The sequence below is a fragment of the Triticum dicoccoides genome, chromosome 2A (assembly GCF_002162155.2).
Source record: "Triticum dicoccoides isolate Atlit2015 ecotype Zavitan chromosome 2A, WEW_v2.0, whole genome shotgun sequence".
Taxonomy (NCBI): domain Eukaryota; kingdom Viridiplantae; phylum Streptophyta; class Magnoliopsida; order Poales; family Poaceae; genus Triticum; species Triticum dicoccoides.
Genome location: NC_041382.1, coordinates 712,500,493 through 712,516,727, shown reverse-complemented (window position 1 = coordinate 712,516,727; position 16,235 = coordinate 712,500,493).

Here is a 16,235-nt window from a genome sequence, read left to right as displayed (position 1 = left end):
GAGGACTTTGAGCTGGAGCCAGGGGCCAAGCCTTCGTGGGTGGCCAAACTTACTGCCAAGGTAAAGAAGACCTTTTGTCTCCAGGCTGACATCCAAAAGAAGATGTATGAGGCACATGTCAATGAGAAGCTCGCATGGCGTCGCCAAATTGCAATGATGAAGCACCTCAACATGCAGGTTCAGAGTGGCTCTGAGAAGAGCATCACCCCAGAGGAGCGTTGGATCTCTACCCATAGCACCTGGACTGATGATGAAGCCCCTCCCCAGCCATCATCCTCGTTTGCAGCAGCTGACAATACCATGGAAGAATCTGATCATGACGACGATGACGACTCTGATGATGAAGATCCAGATGCGACTGAGGAGTCAGAGGAGGACGTCTGAGCTTTGGGTCGCTAGCTTCGCTCTTTTCCTTTTTGGTGTCTTGATGCCAAAGGGGGAGAGGGTTCTATAGGTCTCGGGGATTTGCTTGGGTTGTTTCCTCTTGTTCTCGTGTTTTTATTTTTGTTTGTGGACTTGTTTCGTTCCGTGCTGTGTGTGAGACTTGCTAGACTTGCTACTCTATTTATTCGTAGGTCTTTATCATTATTATTGCCTCTAAGTATTATATTGTCTATCCTTTTGAGCTCAGAGTGACGAGTCTATAAAATCTAGGGGGAGTCTAGTCCTGAAAGTGTGCCCATGCTTTCTAACAGCTAGTACTTGTTGGGGCACACATTCAGGGGGAGTTCCGTCTAGATTTCATTGACTTATCTCTTGCAAATCGTGTTGTTGTCATCATCCACCAAAAAGGGGGAGATTGAAAGGGCATTTCCCTACTTTATGTTTTGGATGATGATGACAACCCTTTGTGGTCTAAACGTGTGCTATATGTTTCAGGTTCTCGATGCTTAGGCTTACATCGGATTGCTATTACCTCTCAAAGGAAAAGATCGAAGATGTGTCCTCTACGTTTTTATTTTCTTTGGTCGTAGAGTACCCGTACTATCAAGAGGGAATCCTCATTAGGAAGCTCTGGGGGAATCAGTTCACGTACACTTTTCTCACCCTCTCTTTGCCTTCCTCAGGTGTGTGTGAGAGAGAGAGTTTTCCTTGCCTCTTCCCCTCTTTCCTGCTCACTGTTTCTGCCCAGCGGTTGTACCGCTCTCTGGAGCGGTTGTACCACTGGGTCTTGTCGCTCACCAGCTTTTGCTCGAGCGGTTGTACCGCTACCTCTGGGCGGTGGTACCGCCACCATGCTCTGCAACGGCTAGGGCGGTGGTTCCGTCCATGTACCGCTCAAGTACCGCTCTCGCCTCTGGTTTGATGTTGTTCTTGGGCGGTAGTGGCCGGTTGGTCCAGTCGTTCCACGATGACCGGTACCACCGGTGGTCCGAGCGGTTCTTCCGCTCAGAACTTAGCCGCCCAAGAGCTCAAGGCCATGCGGTTGTTCCGGCCAGGCACCGCCCAAGTACCGGTCAAGCTCCTGTTTTGATGCGGTGGTTGTGCGGTAGCCAGGCGGTTAGTCCGGTTATCTTTCTTAGCCGGTACTACCGTCCGCCTGTCCGGTTGTATCGCTTGGTAGGGTTCTGCTGTTACACCGTGAGTCCCGGTTGTACCGGGACGAGGACCGGTTGTACCGCTGTAGTGCAAAAACGTGGTAACGGTTGGAATTGTGGGGAGACTACTTAAGGGGGCTTCTCCCACCTACCACTCCTACCTTTGACCTCTCTCACTCCACCATTGATGCCCTTCAAGCTCTCTTGCCCGATCTCTCTCTCTAGCCACTCAAACTTGTTGATTTTCTAGGGATTGAAGGAGGAGACCTAGATCTACACTTCCACCAAAGGATATTTGGTTCCCCCATACTTTCTTGTGTGGATTTTGTTACTCTTGTGTGTTTGAGCACCCTAGACGGTTGAGATCACCTCGGAGCCATATTCCATTGTGGTGAAGCTTCGTGGTTTTGTTGGGAGCCTCCAATTAAGTTGTGGAGAGAGCCCCAACCTTGTTTGTAAAGGTTCGGTAGCCGCCTTCAAGGGCACCAATAGTGGAATCATGGCATCTCGTATTGTGTGAGGGCGTGAGGAGAATACGGTGGCCCTAGTGGCTTCTTGGGGAGCATTGTGCCTCCACACCACTCCAACGGAGACGTACTTCCTCTCAAAGGGAAGGAACTTCGGCAACACATCCTCGTCTCCACCGTCTCCACTCTTGGTTTTCTCGTGCCTTTATTTAAGCAAGCTTACTTGTTTCATATCTCTTGCTTGCTTGTGTACCTATCCTCGTTGCATCATATAGGTTGCTCACCTAGTTGCATTTCTAGACAACCTATTTTGATGCAAAGTTTAACTTGTTAAAGAAAAGCTAAAAATTGTTAGTTGCCTATTCACCCCCCCTCTAGTCAACCATATCGATCCTTTCAGTAGAGAAAGCCGAAAACTGACTGTCATGATATAGCGTGAGACTGGTCAACCACTCGATGACCTGTGGGAAAGTTAGAATTCCTCCGCCTTAACGAAGGGCCGTTTTCCGGCCAGGCATGTACGCACCCCGGAATCGGGGGAGTGCGGAGCCACCAGGGGCTATCTCGTAGCCCCACTGTCAAACTCCTATGGCTAAGTGAAAGTGCTAAAGCATTATAGTCCGGTTGCCTCGCTCGCTCCGCTATCACCTCCTTAATAGGACCAAGGCGTTGGGTTAAGTGTGAGCGCGTGTTTTTGCGAGCACCTCTGTATTATATGCGTGGGGATTGAAGCCAACGACTGCAATCTTTCAGGTTATACACATGTATACATAAACGGCCGCCCATGAGGCATCATATTACTTTCAGGAAAAAGTATAAAAATAGCCTTATAAAAATTTATGAAAGCATTTCGCTTACAATGAGATTACATATCACTCAAACATAATATTTTTTGAGCACTGGGTCTCTATCAAACGGGCACCATCAAGAACTTCTTCAAAGTAGTGCTTAGCAGCCTTTCGACCTATAGCCGAATCCCGCACTGCAACATTGGTAGCATACATCTCCGCCCAGTATGCCTTAACACGGGCAAAGGCCATCCGTGCGCCCTCTATGCATGCCGACCTCCTCATCGCATTAATGCGCGGCACCACATCAAGGACCTGCTGCACCAAGCCGAAATAGCTGTTCGGTTTTGACCTCTCCGGCCATAGCTGATCCACAACAGACCTCATGGAGAGTCCGGACAACCTATTTAGTTCGGCTCATTCGGCTAATTGGTCAGTCAATGAAAGTGGACGCTCGGGAGAATGGAATTATCTCTAAAACAGCTGGTCTACTTCACGGACCGTCTGACCATGGAAGTACTTGGCCGCATCGGCAGCGCTCGCCGCCAAATCCATATATACATCCTCCGAACTCCACAGCCGATCCAGAGGGGCATACCAGGGATCTCCGAATTTCCTCCAAAACATAAAGGATTTCCCAGCTACAATATCCCCGGCTTCCCCCAGCTCCTCCTTCTTTGCCCTCATAGCAGAGCAGAGATCCTTTTTCCTCGCAGCGGCCTTCTCAAGGTCCGATGCCTTCGCTTGGTTTTCCTTTTCAAGAACCTGGCAACGGTCAGCGGCGGCTTTTAATTCTATAGCCATCTTGGCCATCTTGTCTTGGGTCTCGCCATGCGCAGCCTTCTCGGCTTGCAACTCTTCGGCCGCCTTCACAGCAACCGCATTACCCAACCTCGCTTGTTCCTTGGCTCGGGCAAGTTCTGCCCGCAAGGCTTCAATAGTGGCAGCTCCATCTGCAGTCACAACATATTAAAGATACTGGCATCATGCTGCTCTTCCTATGTGGCGTTTACCAGATAATGGCACTTACCCTGCGCCTCGTCAAGCCTTTTGTTAACAAGCTCGATGTCGGCGTCCGCCGCATCCAACTGCCGTTCTAAATGGGCAAACTCGCTAGTCCGGCTAGCCACCGGAGCTTCCATCACCTGCACATAGAGGCGGTATGGTTATTACCTAGGAATATGATCCTCTGTTCGTCGTCATTTCCGACGACAACCAGAGTCTCAGGGGCTACTATCTACACAGGGCACACCTAGCATGTGCAGGACTATCATACATTCTTTTACGTACCTCAAAGCCTGTCGGTAGACTCGTAAAAGCTTCATGCAATCCGCTTTCAGCGGACGATATTCTCTCCATCACCGTATTCATCAGCACACGGTGTTCATCTGATATGGCCGCTCTCCCCACCAACTCCCTCAGAACATCCGATCGCACACCAGACGGTGCCGGACTCTTTTGTCTGCTCTCTTCGGGAGCAGGACACGGGGAGCTTCGGGGGTCAATGGGATTATCTTCTGGCCTCACCGGACTCGGAGAGGCCCTCTGCGATGACACTTCAGGGTCGCCCGCTTCTGGAGCGGAGGAGTCCGGAGGAGGCGTTTCGCTCTCCATCATCTCTGGAAGAAGATTCCCCGAAGACGAGCTCATTTGAGAGGGGCTAAGGCCCGAACTGCAAAATATATGCGGTGGTTATTTTCTCAGAAGAAAAAGATGGCATATCTGTACTATTAAAAGTATTTGGGGTCACTTACGACTCGCGGGAAAATTGATCCCCCCGCGGACTTTGTGCGGCAACGGCGCCCCCTGAGGTAGGACCCTTTGTGAGAGACTTCTTCTCCCGTTTGGAAGCTTCGGCTTCCTAATCCCCGGGCGCAGTCCTTTTCCTCTTCTGGTCGTCTTCCTTCATGGAGACGCTCGCTCCCTCGGCTAGAGTGGGAAGCGTTGGGAGCCCGCGTCCGCCCACATTATCCTCCACAGTATCTTCCTTCAAGGGCTCCGGGCAAGGTGCGGTCTGGAGCATCTTTTCCAATACCGGATTTTCCAAACCCTCAGGGAGGGGGGCCGAACACCGAATCAACTTCGCCTTTGTTAGCCAGTCCTGGTCAAAAAGCGAACTTTCAGAAATAACTTCGTAACAAAGAAGAGATAGTATGCTCGGCCGGAAAATGCCTTACCTGTTCGGCGGCGCGGTTACTGCTCAGGGCCATGTCCTCGGTGATTTCCGGACACTCCACCTGAGGTACGAAGAATGACTTGTACATATCCTCGTGCGTCAGGCCGAGGAAATTTTGAATGGCACGTGGTCCCTCGGGATTGAACTCCCACAGGCGAAGAGGACGGCGTTTACAAGGCTGGACTTGACGAACCAGCATAGCCTGTATTACCGCAACCAAACTGAAATCTCCATTGAAGAGATCTCGAATGCGGCTTTGTAGTATAGGCACGTCCTTGGCTGGCCCCCAGCTCAGACCTCTGTTGATCCATGACATCAGCTGTGGTGGGGGGCCCGAGCGGAAAACAGGGGGGCCGCCCACTTGGCACTTCTAGGAGCCGTAATGTAGAACCACTCATGTTGCCACAGTTCAGACACCTCTGGGATGATGGAACCTTTGGGCCATGGAGCTCCCGTCATCTTGCGTGTTGAGGCACCTCCACACGCTGCATGTTGCCCCTCGATCATCTTCGGCTTCACTTCAAAGGTCTTGAGCCATAGGCCAAAGTGAGGGGTAACCCGGAGGAAGGCCTCGCACACGACAATAAATGTCGTGATATGAAGAAAGGGGTCCGGAGCTATATCATGAAAGTCTAGTCCGTAGTAAAACATCAAACTCCTTACGAAAGGATCCAGAGCAAGGCCTAGACCTCGGAGGAAGTGGGAGACGAACACGGCGTTCTCGTTAGGTTCGGGGGTGGGGACGGCCTGCCCTCGGGGAGGCAGCCGATGCAAAATCTCGGCGGTCAGATATCTGGCCTCCCTCAACGTTTTGATGTCTTCTTCCGTGACGGAGTAAGGCACCCATCAGCCTTGAAGGCTAGATCCGGACATGACTGAAGATTCGGAGCACCTGACCTGAACTTCGGGCGTTCGAGCTTGAGGTGGGGGAAGGATTCGATTGAGCACGGGAGGGAAAAATAAAAGCCTTGTCCCCTTTATAAAGAGGATGAATATCAAGCGTCCTCTCCGTGTCCGTTTGGACTTGCCTATAATTTAGGAGTCCTAGAAGCGGTTGGGTTACCCACGCCCGTATTGATGAGAATCTCGGGATAAGGGGACACGATCTCTGCTTTAACAAGACGTGCCAAGGAAACCGCCTCGCATGACGCGCTGAGGTGGGATAATGAAATGACTCGGATAAAGGCTTTGCCGTGGTGTGACACGCTACGGAATACGTCAGCAGATTAGATTGGTGTAAATATTATTCTCTCTACGGCAATATGTGGAAACTTATTTTGCAGAGCCGGACACTATCTTTGTGTTCAAAATCTTCTATGAAGTACTTGGAGGAGGAACCCGCCTTGCAATGCCGAAGACAATCTGCGCGCCGGACTCGTCGTCATTGAAGCCTGGTTCAGGGGCTATTGAGGGAGTCCTGGATTAGGGGGTGTTCGGATAGCCGGACTATACCTTCAGCCGGACTCCTGGGCTATGAAGATACAAGATTGAAGACTCCGTCCCGTGTCCGGAAGGGACTTTCCTTGGCGTGGAAGGCAAGATTGGCGATACGGATATGAAGATCTCCTACCATTGTAACCGACTTTGTGTAACCCTAACCCTCTCCGGTGTCTATATAAACCGGAGGGTTTTAGTCCGTAGGACAACATACACATCAACAATCATACCATAGGCTAGCTTCTAGGGTTTAGCCTCTTCGATCTCGTGGTAGATCTACTCTTGTACTACCCATATCATCAATATTAATCAAGCAGGACGTAGGGTTTTACCTCCATCAAGAGGGCCCGAACCTGGGTAAAACTTCGTGTCCTTGCCTCCTGTTACCATCCGGCCTAGACGCACAGTTCGGGACCCCCTACCTGAGATCCGCCGGTTTTGACACCGACAACGGGTGCAAGCCAGTTTTGCACACTCGGAATACTCGGGTAAAACTTGACGATCCTAGCATATGCAGATATGGCCTAGGAATACTGAGTCCGAAAGGTTGAGCATGAATCATATAGAAGATATGATCAATATAGTGATGTTCACCATTGAAAACTACGCCATCTCACGTGATGATCGGACATGGTTTAGTTGATATGGATCACGTGATCACTTAGATGATTAGAGGGATGTCTATCTAAGTGGGAGTTCTTAAGTAATATGATTAATTGAACTTAAAATTATCATGAACTTAGTCTTGATAATATTTGCATATCTATGTTGTAGATCAATTGCTCGTGTATAGCTTCCCCGTTTTATTTATGATATGTTCCTAGAGAAAACTATGTTGAAAGATGTTAGTAGCAATGATGCGGACTAGCTCCGTGATCTGAGGATTATCCTCATTGCTGCACAGAAGAATTATGTCCTTGATGCACCGCCAGGTGATGAACCTATTGCAGGAGCAGAGGCAGACGTTATGAATGTTTGACAAGCTCGGTATGATGACTACTTGATAGTTTAGTGCGCCATGCTTTATGGCTTAGAATCGGGACTTCAAAAACGTTTTGAACGCCACAGAGCATATAAGATGCTCCAAGAGTTGAAATTAGTATGTCAGACTCATGCCCGTGTCGAGAGGTATGAGACCTCTGACAGTACTTTGCCTACAAGATGGAGGAGAATAGCTCAACCAGTAAGCATGTGCTCAGATTGTCTGGGTACTACAATTGCTTGAATCAAGTGGGAGTTAATCTTCCAGATAAGATAGTGATTGGCAAATGTTTTCTAGTCACTATCACCAAGTTACTGGAACTTAGTGATGAACTATAATATGCAAGGGATGACGTAAAACGATTCCCGAGCTCTTCGTGATGCTAAAATCAGCGAAGGTAGAAATCAAGAAAAGCATCAAGTGTTGATGGTTGACAAGACCACTAGTTTCAAGTAAAAGTGCAAGGGAAAGAAAGGGAAATTCAAGAAGAATGGCAAGAAAGTTGCCACTCCCATGAAAAAGCCCAAAGCTAGACCCATGCCTGAAACTGAGTGCTTCTACTGCAAAGGAAATGGTCACTGGAAGCGGAACCGCCCCCAAATACTTGGCGGATAAGAATGGTGGCAAAGTGAACAAAAGTATATATGATATACATGTTATTGATGTGTACTTTACTAGTGTTCATAGTAGCCCCTGGGTATTTGATACTGGTTCAGTTGCTATGAACTAGCAACTTGAAATAGGAGTTACAAAATAAACAGAGACTAGTTGATGGCGAGGTGACGGTGTGTGTTGGAAGTAATTCCAAGGTTGATAAGATCACCATCGCAAACTCCCTTTACCTTCAGGATTAGTGTTGAACCTAAAATAAATATTATTTGGTGTTTGCGTTGAGCATAATATGATTGGATCATGTTTATTGCAATACGGTTATTCATTTAAGTCAAAGAATAATTGTCATTCTGTCTACATGAATAAAACCTTCTGTGGTCATACACCCAAGGTGAATGGTTTATTGAATCTCGATTGTAGTGATACACATATTCATAATATTGAAACCAAAAGATGCAAAGTTAATAATGATAGTGCAACTGATATGTGGCACTGCCGTTTAGGTCATATTGGTGTAAAGCGCATGAAGAAACTCCATGCTGATGGGCTTTTGGAATGACTTGATGCTTGCGAACCATGCCTTATGGGCAAGATGACTAAAACTCCGTTCTACGGAACAATGGAGCGAGCAACAGACTTGTTAGAAATAATACATACTGATGTATGCAGTCCGATGAGTGTTGAGGCTCGCGACGGGTATCGTTATTTTCTAACATTCACATATGATTTGGGCATATATGGGTATATCTACTTGATGAAACGTAAGTCTAAAACATTTGAAAAGTTCAAAGAATTTCAGAGTGAAGTGGAAAATGATCGTAACAAGAAAATAAAGTTTCTACGATCTGATCACAGAAACAAATATTTGAGTTACGAGTTTGGTCTTCATTTGAAACAATGTGGAATAGTTTTACAACTCACGCCACCTGGAACACCACATTGTAATGGTGTGTCCGAACATCGTGACCGTACTTTATTATATATGGTGCAATCTATGATGTCTTTTACCGATTTACCACTATCGTTTTGGGGTTATGCATTAGATACAGCTGCATTCACGTTAAATAGAGCACCATCTAAATCCGTTGAGACGACACCGTATGAACTATGGTTTGGCAAGAAACCAAAGTTGTTGTTTCTTAAAGTTTGGGATTGTGATACTTATGTGAAAAAGTTTCAAACTGATAAGCATGAACCTAAAATCGGAGAAGTGCATCTTCATAGGGTACCCAAAAGAAAATGTTGTGTACACCTTCTATCACAGATCCAAAGGCAAGATATTTTGTTGAATGGATCCTTTCTAAGAGAAGGAGTTTCTCTCGAAAGAAGTGAGTGGGAGGAAAGTAGAACTTGATAAGGTAATTGTACCTTCACCCGAATTGGAAAGTAGTTCATCACAGAAATCAGTTCCAGTGATTCCTATACCAATTAGTGAGGAAGATAATGATGATGATCATGAAACTTCAGATCAAGTTACTACCAAACCTCGTAGGTCAACCAGAGTAAGATCCGCACCAGAGTGGTACGGTAATCCTATTTTGGAGGTCATGTTACTTGACCATGACAAACCTACGAACTATGAGGAAGCGATGATGAGCCCAGATTCCGCAAAATGGCTTGAGGCCATGAAATCTGAGATGAGATCCATGTATGAGAACAAAGTGTGGACTTTGATTGACTTGCCCATTGATCGGTGAGCCATTGAGAATAAATGAATCTTCAAGAGGAAGACGGACGCTGATAGTAGTGTTACTATCTACAAAGCTCGAATTGTGCAAAATGTTTTCGACAAGTTCAAGCTGTTGACTACGATGAGATTTTCTCACTCGTATCAACGCTTAAAAGTCTGTCCGAATCATGTTAGCAGTTGCCACATTTTATGAAATTTGGCAAATGGATGTCAAAACTGCATCCCTTAATGGATTTCTTAAAGAAGAGTTGCATATGATGCAACCAGAAGGTTTTGTCGATCCTAAAGGTGCTAACAAGTGAGCAAGCTCCAGCGATCCATTTATGGACTGGTACAAGCCTCTCGGAGTTGGAATATACGCTTTGATAGTGTGATCAAAGCATATGGTTTTATACAAACTTGCGGTGAAGCCTGTATTTACAAGAAAGCGAGTGGGAGCACTACAACATTTCTGATAAGTATATGTCAATGACATATTGTTGATCGGAAATAATGTAGAATTTTCTGGAAAGCATAAAGGAGTGTTTGAAAGGACGTGGAGTATCTACACCCGAGCTCAAATGAGCTCGGGTGAACAGTAAAATCAAAAAACATTTTAAAAATGTTCAAAAAATTCTGAATTTTTTTTGTGATGAACTTTGACAAATGTTCTAACGACTTGCAAAATTTCATCTTCAGATCACATTCGTGGAAGGGGTGACAAAAAAACAAAATCGATGCTCTGAAAATGCTACTTTCAAAGCATTTCGGAGGACTGATTTTGTTTTTTTTTGCCACGCCTTGTACGAATGTGATATGAAGATGAAATTTTGCAAGCAGTTAGAATATTTGTCAATGTTTACCACAAAAAACATTCAGAATTTTTTGAGCATTTTTAAAATATTTTTTGATTTTACTGTTCATCCGAGCTCATTTGAGCTCGGGCTGAGAAAGGACTTTCCGTGTTTGAAAGGAATTTTTCAAAGAAAAACCACGGTGAAGCTACTTACATATTAAGCATCAAGATCTATAGAGATAGATCAAGACGCTTGATATATTTTCAATGAGTACATACCTTGACAAGATTTTGAAGTAGTTCAAAAATGGAACAGACAAAGAAGGAGTTCTTGCCTGTGTTGCAAGGTATGAAGTTGAGTAAAGACTCAAAAGCCGACCACGGCAGAAAATAGAAAGAGAATGAAAAGTCATTCCCTATGCCTCAGTCATAGGTTCTATAAAGTATGCTATGCTATGTACCAGACCGATTTTGTACCTCATCATGAGATTGGCAAGAGGGTACAATAGTGATCCAGGAGTGAATCACTGGACAGCGGCCAAAAATATCCTTAGGAGAATAAGGAAATGTTTCTCGGTTATGGAGGTGACAAAGAGTTCGTCGTAAAAAGTTACGTCGATGCAAGCTTTGACACCGATCTGGATGACTCTAAGTCTCGATCTAGATACATATTGAAAGTGGGAGCAATTAGCTAGAGTAGCTCCGTGCAAAGCATTGTAGACATAAAAAATTTGCAAAATACATACGGCTCTGAATGTGGCAGACCCGTTGACTAAATTTCTCTCACAAGCAAAACATGATCGCTCATTAGGTGTTAATCACACAACGATGTGAACTAGATTATGGACTCTAGTAAACCCGTTGGGTATTAGTCACATACGAGATGTGAACTAATCACATAAAGATGTGAACTATTGGTGTTAAATCACATGACGATGTGAACTAGATTATTGACTCTAGTGCAAGTGGGAGACTGAAGGAAATATGCCCTAGAGGCAATAATAAAGTTGTTATTTATATTTCCTTATATCATGATAAATGTTTATTATTCATGCTAGAATTGTATTAACCGGAAACTTAGTACATGTGTGAATATATAGACAAACAGAGTGTCCCTAGTATGCCTCTACTTGACTAGCTCGTTAATCAAAGATGGTTAAGTTTCCTAGCCATAGACATGTGTTTTCATTTGATGAACGGGATCACATCATTAGAGAATGATGTGATGGACAAGACCCGTCCGTTAGCATAGCACTATGATCGTTTAGTTTGTTGCTATTGCTTTCTTCATGACTTATACATGTCCCTCTGGCTATGAGATTATGCAACTCCCGAATACCGGAGGAACACTTAGTGTGCTATCAAACCTCACAACGTAACTGGATGGTTATAAGGATGCTCTACAGGTGTCTCCAATGGTGTTTGTTGAGTTGGCATAGATCGAGATTAGGATTTGTCACTCCGTGTATCGAAGAGGTATCTCTGGGCTCTCTCGATAATGCACATCACTATAAGCCTTGCAAGCAATGTGACTAATGAGTTAGTTACGGGATGTTGCATTACGGAACGAGTAAAGAGACTTGCCGGTAATGAGATTGAACTAGGTATTGAGATACTGACGATCGAATCTCGGACAAGTAACATACCGATAACAAAGGGAACAACGTATGTTGTTATGCGGTTTGACCAATAAAGATCTTTGTAGAATATGTAGGAACCAATATGAGCATCCAGGTTCCGCTATTGGTTATTGACCGGAGATGAGTCTCGGTCTTGTCTACATAGTTCTCGAACCCGTAGGGTCCGCACGCTTAATGTTTAGTGACGATCGGTATTATGAGTTTATGTGTTTTGATGTACCGAAGGTAGTTCAGAGTCCCGGATATGATCATGGACATAACGAGGAGTCTCGGAATGGTCAAGACATAAATATCGATATATTGGAAGGCTATGTTTGGACATCAAAATGGTTTCGGATGAGTTCGGGCATTTACCGGAGTACCGGGGGTTACCGAAACCCCCCGGGGAGTGTATGGGCCATAATGGGCCTTAGTGGGAGAGAGGAGAAGGCGGCCTAGGTGCCCCCCCAAGCCCAATCCGAATTGGGTGGGGGGGCGCCCCCCTTTCCTTTCTCCTTCTCCCACTTCCTTCTTTTCCTAGTGGGACTAGGAAATGGGGGAGTCCTAGTCCTACTAGGAGGAGGACTCCTCCCCCCTTGGCGTGCCTAGAGAGGGCCGGCCGGCCTCCCCCGCCCTCCTTTATATACGTGGGGAGGGGGCACCCTAGAACACACAAGTTGATTGTTTACCCGTGTGCGGTGCCCCCTTCATAGATCTCCACCTCGGTCATATTGTTGTAGTGCTTAGGCGAAGCCCTGCGTTGGTAACTTCATCATCACCGTCATCACGCCGTCGTGCTGGCGAAGCTCTCCCTCGACACTCAGCTTGATCTAGAGTTCGTGGGACGTCACCGAGCTGAAGTGAGCAGATCGCGGAGGTGTCGTACCTTCGGTGCTAGGATCGGCTGGATCATGAAGACGTACGACTACATCAACCGCGTTGTCATAACACTTCCGCTTACGGTCTACGAGGGTACGTGGACAACACTCTCCCCACTTGTTTATATGCATCATCTAGATGGATCTTGCGTGTGCGTAGGATTTTTTTTTTGAAATTACTGCGTTCTCCAACACTCCCTCCGTCCCAAAATAAGTGACTCGACTTTGTACTAACTTTGTACTAAAGCTAGTACAAAGTCGAGTCACTTATTTTAGGACGGAGGGAGTATGAATTTAAGGTAAGATAATTGAGATGTTCGTTTGTGAGAAGAAAAATTTAAGACTTGACATGTCAGTGTACCCGGATGACGCATTTGAGTGGTTGATTTGTCTAGTCTGACTGTAGATGCTCTAAGAGCATCTCCAACAAGGCGCGGTTGGGCGGCGAGCTAAAATATTTATTCAACGTTGAAATAGCGTTTTTAGCGCATATGAGGCGTTTGCTCAAACAGGCGTTGCAAAATATGACGACACCATAGCTCCAGCAGGCGCTGCAAAATCCAGCGCGCAAATAGCCGGTACTACGATGCAAGACATAAGAAAAATATGAAACAACACATAGATTCATAGCATGGTTCAAGCCAACACCACAAGCTGGTCCATACGATACTAATAAATTTGGATAAAAATGATACTACGATGCAAATATAGTAGATAAAACGTGTCGACGCTACTCCACGTTCTCCTCGGTGGTGTAGTCCGACGACAGAAACGCGTCGACCCACCAAGGATCATTCTTGTCCGAGGTTGACGTAGGTCCTAGTTCGCACTGGGCTTCCGCCAGTGCCTTCCGCTCATGCCTGTCTGCCCAATCCACCGCTCGCTCCGCCCTCCTCTACACCCAGAACTCGTTCTCGGCGGCAACGTGCTCCAGAAAGCTCTCGCGCCACGCCGCCATGGCGTGTTCATCCACATTGGCGATGAGGAGGCGGCGGTCCTCCGCGATGATTAGCCGCGGGGGAGGCGCAGGGTCCAGCGCCTGCTCGTGCGTCCGAGAAATTAATCTGCGCCCGTGGCCTCCCGAGCCGCCACACCGCCGCGTCGTACGTGTGGGCGGCTTCATGGGCGGTCTCAAACGTCTCGACCCCGAGGCGTGTATCACCGGAGCGAATCTCCGCGTAATACACGCCGGAGGGGTTGAGGCGGACGTCGCGGTAGCCGGAGCTGCTCCGGGGTTGCGGCGGCATGACGGCAGCGGGGAAGAAGGCGCTGGAGGCGGCGACGGGGCGTTAGAGGCGAGGAAGAAGGGCGTGGCGACAGCGGGGCACCGGCAGAGGCGAGGAAGAAGAGAGAGGCGACAAAGAGGACGGTTGGCGGGCGCTCGTGCGCGTGTTTTATAGAGTGCGCTGGACGCCACGCGATGAAACTACCGCGCGCCTTGCCGCCTTTTCGCGCACGGACAGTATTTTTAGCGCGTCAAACTTGTCCGCGCCTGCTGGACCGTCCAGCAAAGTTGATTGCTTTGTATTTCTTTCGTTTTATAATGTAGGACCTTTTTGACACTACATTAGAATCAAAGAACGATTTTACATAATTAAGCAGAGGGGTAGTAAATAAATGCTTATTTTGGCGAATAGTACTCACTCTGTCTCAAAATAAAATAAGTGTTTCAAGTTTAATATAACTATGTACTCTCTCTGTTCCGAAATACTTGTCATCAAAATAAAGAAAAGAGAATGTATCTACAAGTATTTTAGTTCTAGATACATATCTTTTTATCTATTTTAATGATTAAGTATTTTCAGACGAAGGAAGTACTAAAATTAGTATAAAGTTTGAGGTATTTATTTTGAAACGAAAGGAGCAGTAAATAAAAGCTTGTGAATCGGTGCTGGTGTTTTTATTCACTGCACTGACACCAAGCTGATCGATGATTCCACGGCGCGTAGCTGGCTGGCTTATCCTGACGATCGAATCCGAGGTCCGCGACGCGACGCGAGTCCAGTTCATCCACCTCACGAGAGGTGCAACGCCACGGTCCAAGAACCAACGTGACGCTGCATGGCGGCGGAGCAAACGACACGATAGACTTGCGTAGCAACACGTGCTGCTGGGCCAGTGTCCACGTCACGCACGCGCGCACGTACGTACTCCTCCTAGGCGTGACACCCTGACACGCAAAGCGCAGGAGCCGAGGTTGATTCACCTGCCCAGGCAGGTGGCGGTTCTTCTCTAGCTCTACAAGGGGATGAACCGATCAAGTGTTGCGGTGCCGCGGGCGGCGTGCACACTCATGTTCGCCACGCCGACGGCGCAAACGGCAACGCATGATAGCCCATGTGATGTGTGGTGAGCCCGGCGTCGCTTGTGTTGGAGGCTGTGTACTTTGAGAACCGGAGTCCACCACCCCCTGCCACGAGGTGCCCTGAGCCGAACCGGGGCCGCATACAGCTACGTGGGGAACCAGAGAGGTTCGGAGCTATGTACGCGGTCCAGTTCGTGACTCATTTTTTGACATTTTGTTTAACACAATACAATCGAAGTCATTTACATACACTAATCCTTGAATGCACAAACGCACACCCAATCTTAAAAAAATGTCCGAAGATTTTTTCGGGAGGTGCTTAATAATTAGAAAAAGTGTACTCTTTGCCCCCATCAGAGAGTGTTGTATTTTCCTTTCGCCCCTCCAGCATTCTTTGTCTAGCTTCGCCACTGCACACGCATTTTATATCACTATGAGCATCTTCGTGAGACTGTTCCGCCATAGCATCTTGAGATGTTACAAAGTCACCACAGACACCTCGCAGACGACGGGAATGTATCCTCCCACTAAATGAATATCGTCGGAAGTCTGAAATAAATCTAGAAATAATGAGAGCACCAATGTAAATCTAGGAGTTGAACACTGGTGGGCTAAAAATATCAATGTCCTCCTAACACAGTGACCGGCTGGCTGGACATTAGGACAAATCGGGCCGGCCCATTAACATAGTCGCTCGTGCTGCTCTGATTTTTTTCTTTTTCGTTTTGCTTTTCTTTTATGTTTCTTTGTTTTTCATTTTCGTAATGACAACTATTTTTCAAACATTTTTTTAAACTACATAAAACCACTGGGCACAGAAAATTAGGCTAACAAGAGTTCTTCATAGGAGTCGAACTCGGGATCTCGCAGCGAGAGCGACACCAGCTTGCTACTCACCCTCAATGCTGCTCTTGGTTATAGATGGCACGATATCAATAAGAAAAGTCAAGAGCATTCATTCATGTAGA